Source organism: Hyla sarda, chromosome 4, assembly GCF_029499605.1.
Source record: "Hyla sarda isolate aHylSar1 chromosome 4, aHylSar1.hap1, whole genome shotgun sequence".
NCBI lineage: Eukaryota > Metazoa > Chordata > Amphibia > Anura > Hylidae > Hyla > Hyla sarda.
Genome location: NC_079192.1, coordinates 74,862,035 through 74,874,593, shown reverse-complemented (window position 1 = coordinate 74,874,593; position 12,559 = coordinate 74,862,035). Strand labels below are relative to the sequence as shown.

At 44.0% G+C, this 12,559-nt stretch overlaps 1 long non-coding RNA gene across 1 annotated transcript in view; it reads left to right on the top strand.

The window, feature by feature from the left end:
* The window catches only part of LOC130366834 (uncharacterized), a 52,812-nt gene extending 47,020 nt beyond the window's left edge, over positions 1-5,792 (top strand). Inside the window, exons 2-3 of the long non-coding RNA XR_008891943.1 lie at positions 5,342-5,451; positions 5,706-5,792. This is a non-coding gene — a long non-coding RNA (uncharacterized LOC130366834). The remainder of the gene's footprint in view (positions 1-5,341; positions 5,452-5,705) is intronic.
* The last annotated feature ends 6,767 nt before the right edge of the window (positions 5,793-12,559 follow it).

Here is a 12,559-nt window from a genome sequence, read left to right as displayed (position 1 = left end):
TCTAGTGTGTGTACATTGATAGTAAAAACGTCTCTTTCCAAGAGAGAAATTTGAACTCGACTTCTTCCAGAGACTCAGTGGGGGGAGCATTTAACCCCCTGGGCACCACAAAAAGGTCCCTCTTCGGGACAAGCTTCAGGACACTAGGCTTTAGTCGCCTAATCAGGTGGTTGGAGAAAACAGGTAAATCTAATGTCACAGGGAGTATAAAAGTGTAGCAGCAGTCTGACCACAGTGCTTTGTCCTGCTCATTTTGAAGTGACTGCAAGATGGCTGAGAGAGAGGAATTTTAGGTAGGAACTTCTCTCCTTACACACCATTGAAGATATCCTCTTGATTCTGGCATCTGCCTTGTTGGTAGACTCTGCTCTAAAATGTGATCTTGTTCTTAAAACCATCGCTGACAGCTTTCTAGATTCTAGAAGAGACTGGTCTCCAGTATTGCCCTTGGCTCACATGCATGAGCTGGTAACCAGGAACTGTTCACCCTGAGGTCTGGTCTTGCTTGATCCTCATTAAAACCTTTGGTATCATGGAGATTGAGGGGAAAACATAGGTCAACCTTACCCTCCATGGAATGGACAGAGCATCTATCTCCAATGGATTGTCCTCCTGATATCAGGGCAGAATCTTTCCACCTGTGACCATGAGATCCATCCCTGGCTTCCCGCATCACTTAGTGATCTGAAGAAAGATCACTGTTCCTGCGCTGAGAGGCCTCTGTTCAGCTGGTCCATAACCACATTGAAGGTCTCATGAATTTGTACAGCAGACAGGTGGGATAGGTTTTATTCTGCCCATGATAGGATCAAATCCTCTTCCCTGAGAAGGGGTTGAGATCTCATGTTTCCCTGTTAGTTGATGTACCAAACCACAGTTGTGTTATTTAAGCGTACCTTTATCACTTTTTCTCTGATAAGGGAAACAAAATTTGCTAAGCTTATCGCTCTTTTTCAATCCGCTGTGTTCTCTCAAAGTGGAAAATAGTCACTGCTTTGGAGGACTCTAAACTTGGGCTTCCCAGCCAAGAATAGACCTAGAAGTGGTCAACATGATCCAATGAGGATGAATCAAGGACTGCCTATCTTTAACTTTCTTCCATCATTTCAGGAAGCAATGAACCTGCGATGAGTGGCAAACTAAAGTTGAGAGCACCCAGTAAATTTACAGCGACATCCACGGTTTACAAAGCATCTCTTAAATCCAACGTGACCAAAAGACTCCCAGGTTTCAGGATGTATACCTTAGACTTGATGGTCTACATACAAAAGTTGTTGGGAAAGTGGAGATTGATGACCATCCTGCAGTCAGATCCTTTTACTTATTGTGGCACTTCTTATAATATGTAATATGTAACATATAATATGTAATATGTAATATGTAACATATAATATAACATATAATATGTAACTTTCCTAAACCTGCCCCCTCAGGCTAGACGAAGAAAACTGCAGTGTACTTATACTTGGTTAAGCATAGCCAAAGTAATAAGAATGGAAAACCAACCAGCATAACAGCACATAGCAAAAATCCTGCAGCTCCACTACAGGGCCCAGCATAACATTGCACAGCACAGGCGTGCAGCACTACAGTGCCCAGGATGACAGTACACAGAACAAAACATGCAGCACTACAGGGCCCAGCATAACAGAGCACTGCACAGGCTTGCAGGATTACAGGGCCCAAGCGCAATAGTGCAAAACAGAAAAGAGGAAAGCTGTGTTAAATAGACTACACTCTGACAGAACAGAAAAAAACATAGTGTGGTTAAATGGGTTCTCCCCTGGAAAACCTTTTTTTTTTTTTTTTTAATCAACTGGTGCCAGAAAGTTAAACAGATTTGTAAATTACTTCTATATCTAAAATTTTTCATTAAACAATACAAAGGTAGAACCAGATAACCCCTTAATTGCCACCAGCCGCGTCAATGCTGACAGGTAGTATATGAGGAAAGAAGAAATATCCAGTGCAGCAGAAGCTAAAATGCATGACATTTTTATTCTGATACAACAGCACACAGGAATCAGAAGAGCAATGACGCATTTCAATCGTCTATGCTTGCTTAGATACTTGAAACGCGTCATTGCTGTTCTGATTCCTGTGTGCTGCTGTATCGGAATAAAAATTTCATGCATTTGAGCTACTGCTGCGCTGGATATTTATTTTTTCCTCATATAAAATTTTTAATCCTTCCAGTACTGATCAGCTGCTGTATACTCCAGAGGAAGTTCTTTACATTTTGAATTCCCTTTCTGTCTGACCACAGTGCTATCTGCTGACACCTCCATTTTAGGAACTGTCCTGAGCAGGATAGGTTTGCTATGGGGATTTGCTCCTACTCTGGACAGTCCCTAAAACGTTCAGAGGTGTCAGCAGAGAGCACTGTGGTCAGACAGAAAGGAAATTCAAAGAAAAGAACGTTCTGTGGAGCATACAGCAGCTGTTAATTACTGAAAGGGTTAAGATTTTTAAATAAAAGTAATTTAGAAATCTGTTTAACTTTCTGGCACCAGTTGATTTAAAGAGTACCTTTCATAAAAAAAAAAACTTTTGATATGTGATAGTTGAATGCTTACTGATCAACTTTTAAATTGGTTGTCATAAAAAAATTGCTTCCTTTTATTTCTTTTTGCAGTTTAAAAAAGTGACCACTAGGGGTCTCCCAAAGCCTTTTGTATAGATTTTGGACTCATGCCGGCCTGGTGCATGAGTCCGAAAACAGACTGCAGGCGTGACGTCACATGATGAGCTCAGCGCAGCTCCCCGGCCGCCCGTGTCTTCAGGCTCTGTACCCTGACAAGGAGAGCCAGTGCGTGCTGGCCCTGAGTCAGTGAGAAATCCCATAGAGGTCTCCATACGCAGCATACAGGAAGAAGGGTGGAAGTGAGCCCTTGCAGGCATCAAATGATGTTGCGCCTGCTGGGCCATGCTCACTTCTTCCCCTCGCACACGGCAGGAAACTGAGCTGCCAAAGAGGAAAAGAATAAGGTATTTGTAGGGGGAAAATAATTACAGGGATAGAGTTAGTGAGAGTCAGGGACAGATGGGGAAAGGGATTAGGGAGTGTTTAGTTGATGATAGGTACTCTTTAAAAAAAAAAAATTCAAGTGGAGTACCCCTTTAAGGGGTGTCCCCTCTTATAGGGAGTGGAGAAGGGGTTTTCTTGGTAGAATGATTGATTTTATTATCATTTTTCATAAATATTTAATCTCTTCTACCAGTTCTCAGGGGAAGATATACCCCACTTGTGCTGCCAGTTATGATGTAAGGGAATACACTTTTAGTAATGTACTAATGTATTAATATATAATCCAAGTGCTCGGTGGAAAACTACTTTTTTTTTTTTTCAACCAACTGGTGCCAGAAAGTTAAATAGATTTGTAAATGACTTCTATTAAAAAAATCTTAATCCTTCCAGTACTTTTCAGCTCTTTGTATACTACAGAGAAAGTTATTTTTTTCTTTAAAAAAAAGCTCTCTGCTGACACCTCTATCTGTATCAGAAACTGTCCAGAGCTGGAGAGATATGCTATGGGTATTTGCTCCTGCTCAGGACAGTTCCTGACATGGACAAAGGTGTCAGCGAAGAGCACTGTGGTCACACAGAAAAGAAATTCAAAAAGAAAAATAACTTTCTTTTTAGTATACAGCAGCTGATGAGTACTGGAAGAATTAAGATTTTTAAATAGAAGTAATTTACAATCTGTAAATCCAGTTGATTTAAAAAAAATTATAATAATTTCCACCGGAGTACCCCTTTAATTCTCTTGTAGAACCCAATACAACACCTGACACTTATTTCTAATTTCCTGGTATCCCCTCAGGAGGATGGGGAGTGTAGTATCCTACAATACTGTTCTACTAAGTGTAACAGGGTCCTTTTAAAACCTTTGTCATATAAAAAGTATATAGAATAAAATATTTCCCAGATTGCATTTACATTACCTTCTGTATAGACGCTCAAGCCACACTTGCATGTATGTTATCTATATACTCTGCAGTGTTCCAATAGCACAATGCCGCTTATCTACACAGTTACTTCCACAATAATGAAGTTCCCTAGAATAGTGGCAATCTTTTAGTTTGGATGCAATCTTTAAGTATACAACTGTTCTTGGTAGCAGAATACTTTAAAAAAAAAAAAAAAACCTCTTAACACACTTTGTGATTAAAATGTGTCCCCTATCCACAACATAAAGGTGGTCTAATTTCAGATGGGACCCCAACATTCCATTCTTTATCTCTCCTGGGCTTAAGTCCTACAAACTGGGTGCTTGATTGGGTGCAAACCGGGAGCTACCTGGATAAACGCCACCATGTGCATGGGGTGAACTGCATGAATAAGAAGGGTTGCCAATTCCTTATACATACATAGCAAATGATAGAAATGGTCAGTACCTATATAAAAAGATGAACATAGGTGTGCATGTGCACATATCATGACAAAGCATGCAAAAGAAAAGTTGATTTGCATTACTGCCATATGTAAATTTGAGGCTCACTTTATGATCAGAACTGGTTTAGGTTCACCACTTTTCCCAGGAGAAGAGGGTTGGACTCGGGACTTGCTCCTGCATCTTTTGGCTAGGAGACTACTTGTGACCAAATCATTCATTCAGTTGTCAATCAATGGTGCAAGTGAAGATAAAAAAAAAAAAATTGTAAATGATTTTACCTGGTATTATTTTGTGATATTACCCTGCAATTACATGAAATGTCCAGGAAATGGCGGACTGCACAACCAAATGAACTTAGTAGTGATTTAAGCTGGGGAAGAAGGAGCCTGGACATGTACTCATGGCCATCTTGGATTCTTGCAGTTCAGCAGAGCAGAGAGAGTACACAGAGGAAACAGCCTGTCATGGTCTTGTCCCAAGAGTGCTGCAGCAGCTGTAAGGAATCTGCTGGCAAGTTGACAAGATACAGACCTAGTTGCCTAAAAGCCCACTGAAAGCAGTGAAGTCCTGCCTGAAATCCGTCTTTCCCTGCTCCACAAAAGGGCACCCTAAACTAATTTACAGATAAACAAACTTGATCTCCATTTTACTGAGATTATAGAGTTTCAGCCTACTCCAAGTAATAGTTTGGAGAAGGACTATTCCCTGTCTATTCAATGTGCTTCAACTAGAGGTACCCAACTTCCACTATAGTGAAGATTAGGGTGTGCCACAGGTAATATTGTGGGTGGGTAAGACCTATATACATATTGTATTTGTCTGACTTTGTGCTATACTCTGACTTACTGTTTTGTTAGGTTATGCATGGTTGTTTTCCTGGATACTGTACAATGCAATGTTAGTTTCAAGTTCAGTTTTATTAATCACAGAGATGTTCCCAACAGGACCCCACATCCATACCCCGGATGCTCCACTGAATAGAGACACTGCCGAAGATATGTGCCTCAGCTCCCAGATAGCGGAGGCTCAGGATCGGCCTGCAGAACCCAAAAAGGTAACAAGAGTTAGGAACCACAGTGATATATGAGGATACCCTCAAAACCCTGTTATATAATAAACAGAAAAATGCCTCTTTCACTATAAATTTACAATCCGCAGAAATATAATTTATCAAGTCACTGAGGGATCCGGTTACAGCTGCTTCCCAAAGGCACCTATAGAGAAGAGGGAAGGAACAGCTGCAGAGGGAGGCACAGACACAGCTAATATTGGTTCCAGTGACTGTTTTATTATCTCATCCCATTGCAGAATTCACAGTTATGCTGTTTCTGAAAGAAAGCAGTCAAGTTATTTTCAATTACTTTAAGGAGTGTAAGGCCGGAAGATCAAAGCTACAGGTATCTTTCAGCTCTTAACATAAGTTTGCACTTAGTCAGTGCTCCTGTATATCTTAGAAAAGAGCTATTTGCATGATAACAAGCACTAGTGCTGCCATGGTGTCTAACCCTGATAGGCCATCTCTCAAGTGAGTCATTTTTCTATATAATACCCCTTAACACAAAAAGCCTTCTGTTACTACTATTTCAATACATGTCTTGCTTTTTCCTCATGAGCTGTAATAATATAAATACTTTTAAAGCCCACTATAAATATCAAAGCCCAGATCAGGTCAAGGGCAGCTTCATATTTATGTATAGATATATTTTCAGTTATGGCTGTTCCCTGTTCCCAGTCTGCACTACACAAGGCAGCTCGATCTGTGGTTGGTCACTAGCCGTAAAGACTGTAATTCATTCATAAGACCATGCCAAGGCAAGAATTCACGTAAATGTGTTCCAAGGGTGGATTAAAATTCCTTCTGATGTCTAATCTGCGTGGAGGACACCCTTAAGCAAAATGAAGCTCATTTCACAGGATAAGCCAGGAGGCTAGTAAGAGAACTAAAAGAGAGATAGGAGTATTGATTGACTCCTACATTGCCAGGAGTTAGATCAAAAGAAACTTTTTCTTATTTTATGCCAGTAAAATCTAGAATGTTTCCTTCTACTTAAAAGTAAGGTATTTGTTTATATATGTCCGATCATCCTGTGTAGTTTCCCTCTGGCTTTGTATAGGAACCCTGTAGGGTAAATGATGCCAAAACTGATCCCATAATTTTCTACAGGACAATTCTGGAATCTGGTGCCGGCTCCCATTCATCGCTCCCTGGCTTAATTCTTTCTGGTTGTTGTCCTGCTTGCTTCTGCACTTTTTTCTGGGCCTCCCTCTTAAGTGTTTCTGTCCCATTTCTGAGATCTCTGGTGCTTCTTCTTTCATGGACACAGTGATTCCTGCCTTCTTAAAGGCCAACAATAGAGATATCGCAAATTGTTCGCCGGCGAACAGTTCCCGGCGAATTTAGCATGTTCGCGTTCGCATCGCCGGGCAAACATATGTGAAGTTCGATCTGCCCCCTATACTTTAACATTGCAGTAAACTTTGACCTTGTGAGTCAGAGTCAGCAGACACATTATAGCCAATCAGCAGCAGTCCCTCCCTTTCAGACCCTCCTACCTCTTGCACGGACACCATTTTAGCCTCATTCAGCATGCTGCAGGCTTAGGAAGTGGAGGGTCAGAGAAGCTGCTCCTGCAGTATAGGGAAAGCGATAGCTAGGTTGCTGCTAGGTGGTATATTCAGGCTCCAGTTTACTTCTAAAGCACTAGTGTAACATTTGCTTTAAGGACAGCACCCAAAAAAGCCCTTTTTAGGGCTGAAAGATATCAGTCCTTGTTGGGAGGGAACCGCTGGTTAAAAGGGGTACTCCAGAATCAAACTTAAGTTCCTTCAAGCAACTAACTATTACAGTATTCAAAGGGCTGAAAGATATCAGTCCGTGTGTCTTGCAAGTTGCAACAGCTGAAGGCACCCTGGTTGGGAGGGAACCGCTGGTTAAAAGGGGTACTCCAGTATAAAACTTAAGTTCCTTCAAGCAACTAACTACTACAGTATTCAAAGGGCTGAAATATATCAGACTGTGTGTTTTGCAACAGCTGGAGGCACCCTGGTTGGGGACCACTGCTTAAAAGGGGAACTCCGCTAGCAAGCTTTTTTGCTCATTGTCACACTAGTGCAAATCACATTAGGTGTGACAGTTGTGCAAATTTAAAAAAATACCTTTTTTGGCTGTTAAATAAAATTAGTCGTCACTGTCAGTTCATGTCACAGTTGCCATTTTTTTTTGCCTGCAAGGCAAATTGTGTCACCCTAGTGCAAATCACATTAGGTGTGACTGTTGTGCAAATAAAAAAAAATACCTTTTTTGGCTGCTAAATAAAATCAGTCGTCACTGTCAGTTCACGTCACAGTTGCCATTTTTTTTTGCCTGCAGGGCAAATTGTGTCACCCTAGTGAAAATCACATTAGGTGTGACAGTTGTGCAAATTTAACCCAAAAAAATGACAGGCTTAGGAAGGCCACCCCGCAGGGGCCGTCGTGGTGCTGGGATTCCCTTTGGCCCTAGAATGGCCAATGTTCAGAGGCCACGTACCCTGAACCCCCAAAGTTCTGAGGACTTAGTTGACTGGCTATCACAAGACACCCAATATACTACAGCTTCCGCTCGGAACCTTGATGCACCGTCCTTCTCCTCCTCAAGCTTAGCTTCGTGCACCTTTCATGCTACCACTTGCCCGCCTGCCGCCACCACCAACACTAGCACCGCAGCAGCTTTACTTGATCCGTCAGAGGAGTTATTTACACATCAGTTTGAAGACATGAGTGATGCGCAACCATTATTGTCAGAGGATGTAGTTAACAGGGATAAGTCTCAGTCAGGCAGCATTACACTTATGGACGTACGGCGTGATGATGATGTTGTACTTGCTGCTGCTTCCTTTCTTGAGGTGTCAGATAGCGGTGAAGGTGTTGATGATGATGATGATGATGTGTCCGTGGATGCCACGTGGGTGGCACATGTGTTTAATCTGATTGTACAACACTTTGTGCTCAAGTACCCAGGCTTACAGGATGTCCTGAAGCAGTCCAGGAAGGTGTGCGGCCATTTCAGGCGTTCCTACACAGCCATGGCAAACTTGTCAGATATCCAGCGGCGAAACAACATGCTAGTGAGGCGCTTGATTTGGGACAGCCCGACATGTTGGAATTCAACACTCCTAATGTTCGACCGCCTGCTCCAACAAGAAAAAGCAGTCAACGAATATTTGTATGACCTGGGTGCTAGGACATCATCTGCGGAGCTGGGAATTTTTTTGCCACGTTACTGGAGACTCATGCGCAATGCCTGTAGGCTTCATGCGTCCTTTTGAGGAGGTGACAAACCTGGTCAGTCGCACCGAAGGCACCATCAGCGACATCATACCGTTTGTTTTCTTCCTGGAGCGTGCCCTGCGAAAAGTGCTGGATCAGGCAGTAGATGCGCATGAAGAGGAAGAGTTGTGTACACCATCTCCACCAGAAACAGCCTTATCAGCATCGCTTGCTGGACCTGCGGCAATGCTGGAAGAGGATTGTGAGGAAGAGGAGTCAGAGGAGGAATGTGGCTTTGAAGAGGAGGAGGAAGACCAACCACAGCAGGCATCCCAGGGTGCTCCTTGTCACCTATCTGGTTCCCGTGGTGTTGTACGTGGCTGGGGGGAAGAAGATTATACCTTCCCTGACATCACTGAGGACGAGGAACGGGACATGAGTAGCTCGGCATCCATCATTGTGCAAATGGGGTCTTTCATGCTGTCGTGCCTGTTGAGGGACCCTCGTATAAAAAGGATGAAGGAGAACGACTTGTACTGAGTGTCCACGCTACTAGACCCCCGGTATAAACATAAAGTGCCTGACATGTTACCGCATTACAGCAAGGCGGAAAGGATTCCGCAGGTCCAAAATAAATTAAGAAGTATGCTGTACACAGCGTATAAGGGTCATGTCACAGCACAACAGGGATCTAACAGGGGAAGAGGTGAAAGTAATCCTCCTCCTCCTCCTCCCACGAACACGCCGGCAAGGACAGGATGCTGTACAGATATGCTGTTGATGGAGGACATGCAGAGCTTTTTAAGTCCTACGCATCGCCACAGCCCTTCGGGGTCCACCATCAGAGAACGACTTGACCGACAGGTAGCAGACTACCTGGCCTTAACCACAGATATCGACACTCTGAGGAGCGATGAACCCCTTGACTACAGGGTGTGCCGGCTTGACCTGTGGCCTGAGCTATCCCAATTTGCGCTCAAACTTCTGGCCTGTCCCGCTTCAAGTGTCCTGTCAGAAAGGACCTTCAGTGCAGCAGGAGGTATTGTCACTGAGAAGAGGAGTCGCCTTGGTCAAAAAAGTCTGGATTACCTCACCTTTCTTAAGATGAATGAGGGATTTGACTGAACAAGGCCTGATCAGATGAGCTGCCTTGGGCTAAAAATGTCCACATGCTGCTGTATTTAAACTCTGAATGCCGGATGACTTGTGTGACTTATCAGCCACCAACTAGGGTTCAAGCCGCAATGTTTTAGGGCACTTTCTGCCTGGCGGAACAAACAGACAATACCAAATGTTCCAGCCAGGTGTACATGCCTAATTTTTCTGGACTCTGCTGCTGCACTTGTTATGGTGCTGCAATTTTTCTGGCCGTTGCTACAGAAGCGGCTGCAACAATACCAAATTTTTCAGGCATGTGTACATGCCTAATTTTTCTGGTACTCTCTGCTGACATCTCTGTCCATTTTAGCAACCGTGGATATTAGATGTATGCTAAGGGTAGCATGGTGGCTCAGAGGTTAGCGCTGGGTCCTTGGGTTCAAATCCCACTATATGCTGCCTCAAGGGGGGCTCTAACTATTTGTTGCCTAATATGGGGGAATCTTATGTGCTGCATAAAGGGGAGCTCTAACTATGTGCTGCCTAACATGGGGGAATCTATGTTCTGGCTAAAGGGGGGATCTAACTATGTGATGCCTAAAGGGAGGCTCTAACTATGTGCTGCCTAATATGGGGGAATCTATGAATGTGATGCCTAAAGAGGGGCTCTATGTGCTGCCTAAAGGGGGCTAAAGCATGTTATTCCAAACCATTTAGGAATAATAGGTGATTTATGCCCTTTATGGATTAAAACCAGACTCTGCATCAACTATGTAGTTTTCCATGGGAGTTTTGCCATGGCACACCACAGTCCAGGTGTTAGTCCCCTTGAAACAACTTTTAAATCACTATTGTGGCCAGAAAGAGTCCCTGTGGGTTTTAAAATTCGCCTGCCCATTGAAGTAAATTTGCGGAAGTTCACGTTCGCGGTTCGCGACATCACTAGCCAACAACATACAGCAATGCCCAGTAAACTCAGGCTACTACTTAAAGGGGTACTCTGCCCCTAGACATCTTATCTGGAAAATATGTCTGATCGCAGGAGTCCCACCACTGGGGAACCCTGCAATATCCCCGCTGCGCCCGGCGTTCGTTTAGAGCATTGACTGCAGTGCCAGAGGCTCGTGACATCACAGCCACGCCTGCTCGTGACTTCACGGCCATGCCCCTTCAATGCAAGTCTATGGTAGGGGGCGTGTCAGACATCACGCCCCGCCCATACACTTGCCGCAAGGGGGCGTGACCGTGACATTACGAGTGGGGTGTGATAGTGACATCACAAGCCTCAACCCCGCATCGCCAGTCATCCAGCAGAGTTTTCCAAAAGTTTTTCACCAGAGTACCCCTTTAAGGCTGAAGGATAATATATTAGACTTAACTCCCTGTTTTCCTTTTCTAAACTAACTCATGCTATGTTCCCTAACTACTCCTAACACCCCTCCCACCCAAAATGTAAGAGCTTTAGAAAGCTGTGTATCTTATCTTCCTTCTTACTCACATAGTGAAATCTTCCAGCAGAAGAAAGTGGGCATTTCCCAGCAGGCATGTTGTCACTGAAGCCTAAATGGGGGACCACTTCCGCCCTCATATGGTTGCAGTGCTGTATTGGATAGAAGACCTTAGGCTCTGTGCAACAGCTTTCAGTCTGTGTATCTTTCAGTGAGGCTCTGTTCAGCTTTCAGTCTGTGCAGCATTCAGTGAGGCTCTTTACAGCTGTCAATTAAGCTCAGTGAAGAGAAATACTTCCTCAGTTCAGTCTCCTGCCATTACAAGCAGGAGACCAGATTTGTGTTCTGGCCAACAAGGGAGACCCCTGGTGGCCAGAAGTATACAGCCAAAAAACATAAAACTTTTGTTTTTAACGGAAGCCAATTACAAAAGTTATTTATTTGGCATAAGGAATCAAATATTAAAAATCATATTTAATGACATTGCCCATTTAATACTAAATCTAGAATAGCACAGTGGGTTCACATCTCTTAGTACTTTTTCAAGTATTTGACAAAGGAAACATGGTACTGCTAAAAGTGTCCTTTTACAAGATTAAAAAAATTAAATGCTCCAGGCTTCCCCATGACTGGAGCTGATTCTGCCCTGTGCTTAAAGGGGTACTCCCACCCTAGACATCTTATCCCCTATCCAAAGGATAGGGGATAAGATGTCTGATCGTGGGGTTCCGCCGCTGGGGACCCCCGCATTATTGCATGCGGCACCCACCTGTGTTCTCACCGGAACCGCTGGAGGGTCTGAGTCGCGACTCCGGGAACGGAAGTCCGTGACGTCAGGACTCCGCCCCCGTGTGATGTCACTCCCATCCCCTCAATGTCTGTCATGCCCCCTCCCATAGACTTGCATTGAGGGGACAGGTGTGACGTAACACGGTGGTGGAGTTCTGATGTCACGGACTTCCGTTCCCGGAGTCGCGACTCAGACCCTCCAGCGGTTCCGGTGAAAACACAGGTGGGTGCCGCATGCAATAATGCGGCTGTACCCCTTTAAATCCTGTTTTTCATCCTTATGGCTCCTAAGTCCCTTATTTATTTTGCTCAAACTCCATGTGATTTACTTACGAGTAAGGAACAGTTCCTAACTTGCCCTCACATCTCATGTGGGAACTTCCTCCCTCACTCTTTAGAGCTGACAATTGGCTCTTTGCTCTTTGTACCTTGGCTCGGTGACCCACCCCCGGCTCACATAGTAGACTGATTGACAACCCAGGAGCCTGCACAGAGCCCTGCTAGTACAACCCACATTTCCTGTATTTTGTCCCTGCACAGAGTCACACAGACAATGTCTGCAGGGACAACACAGTGTTC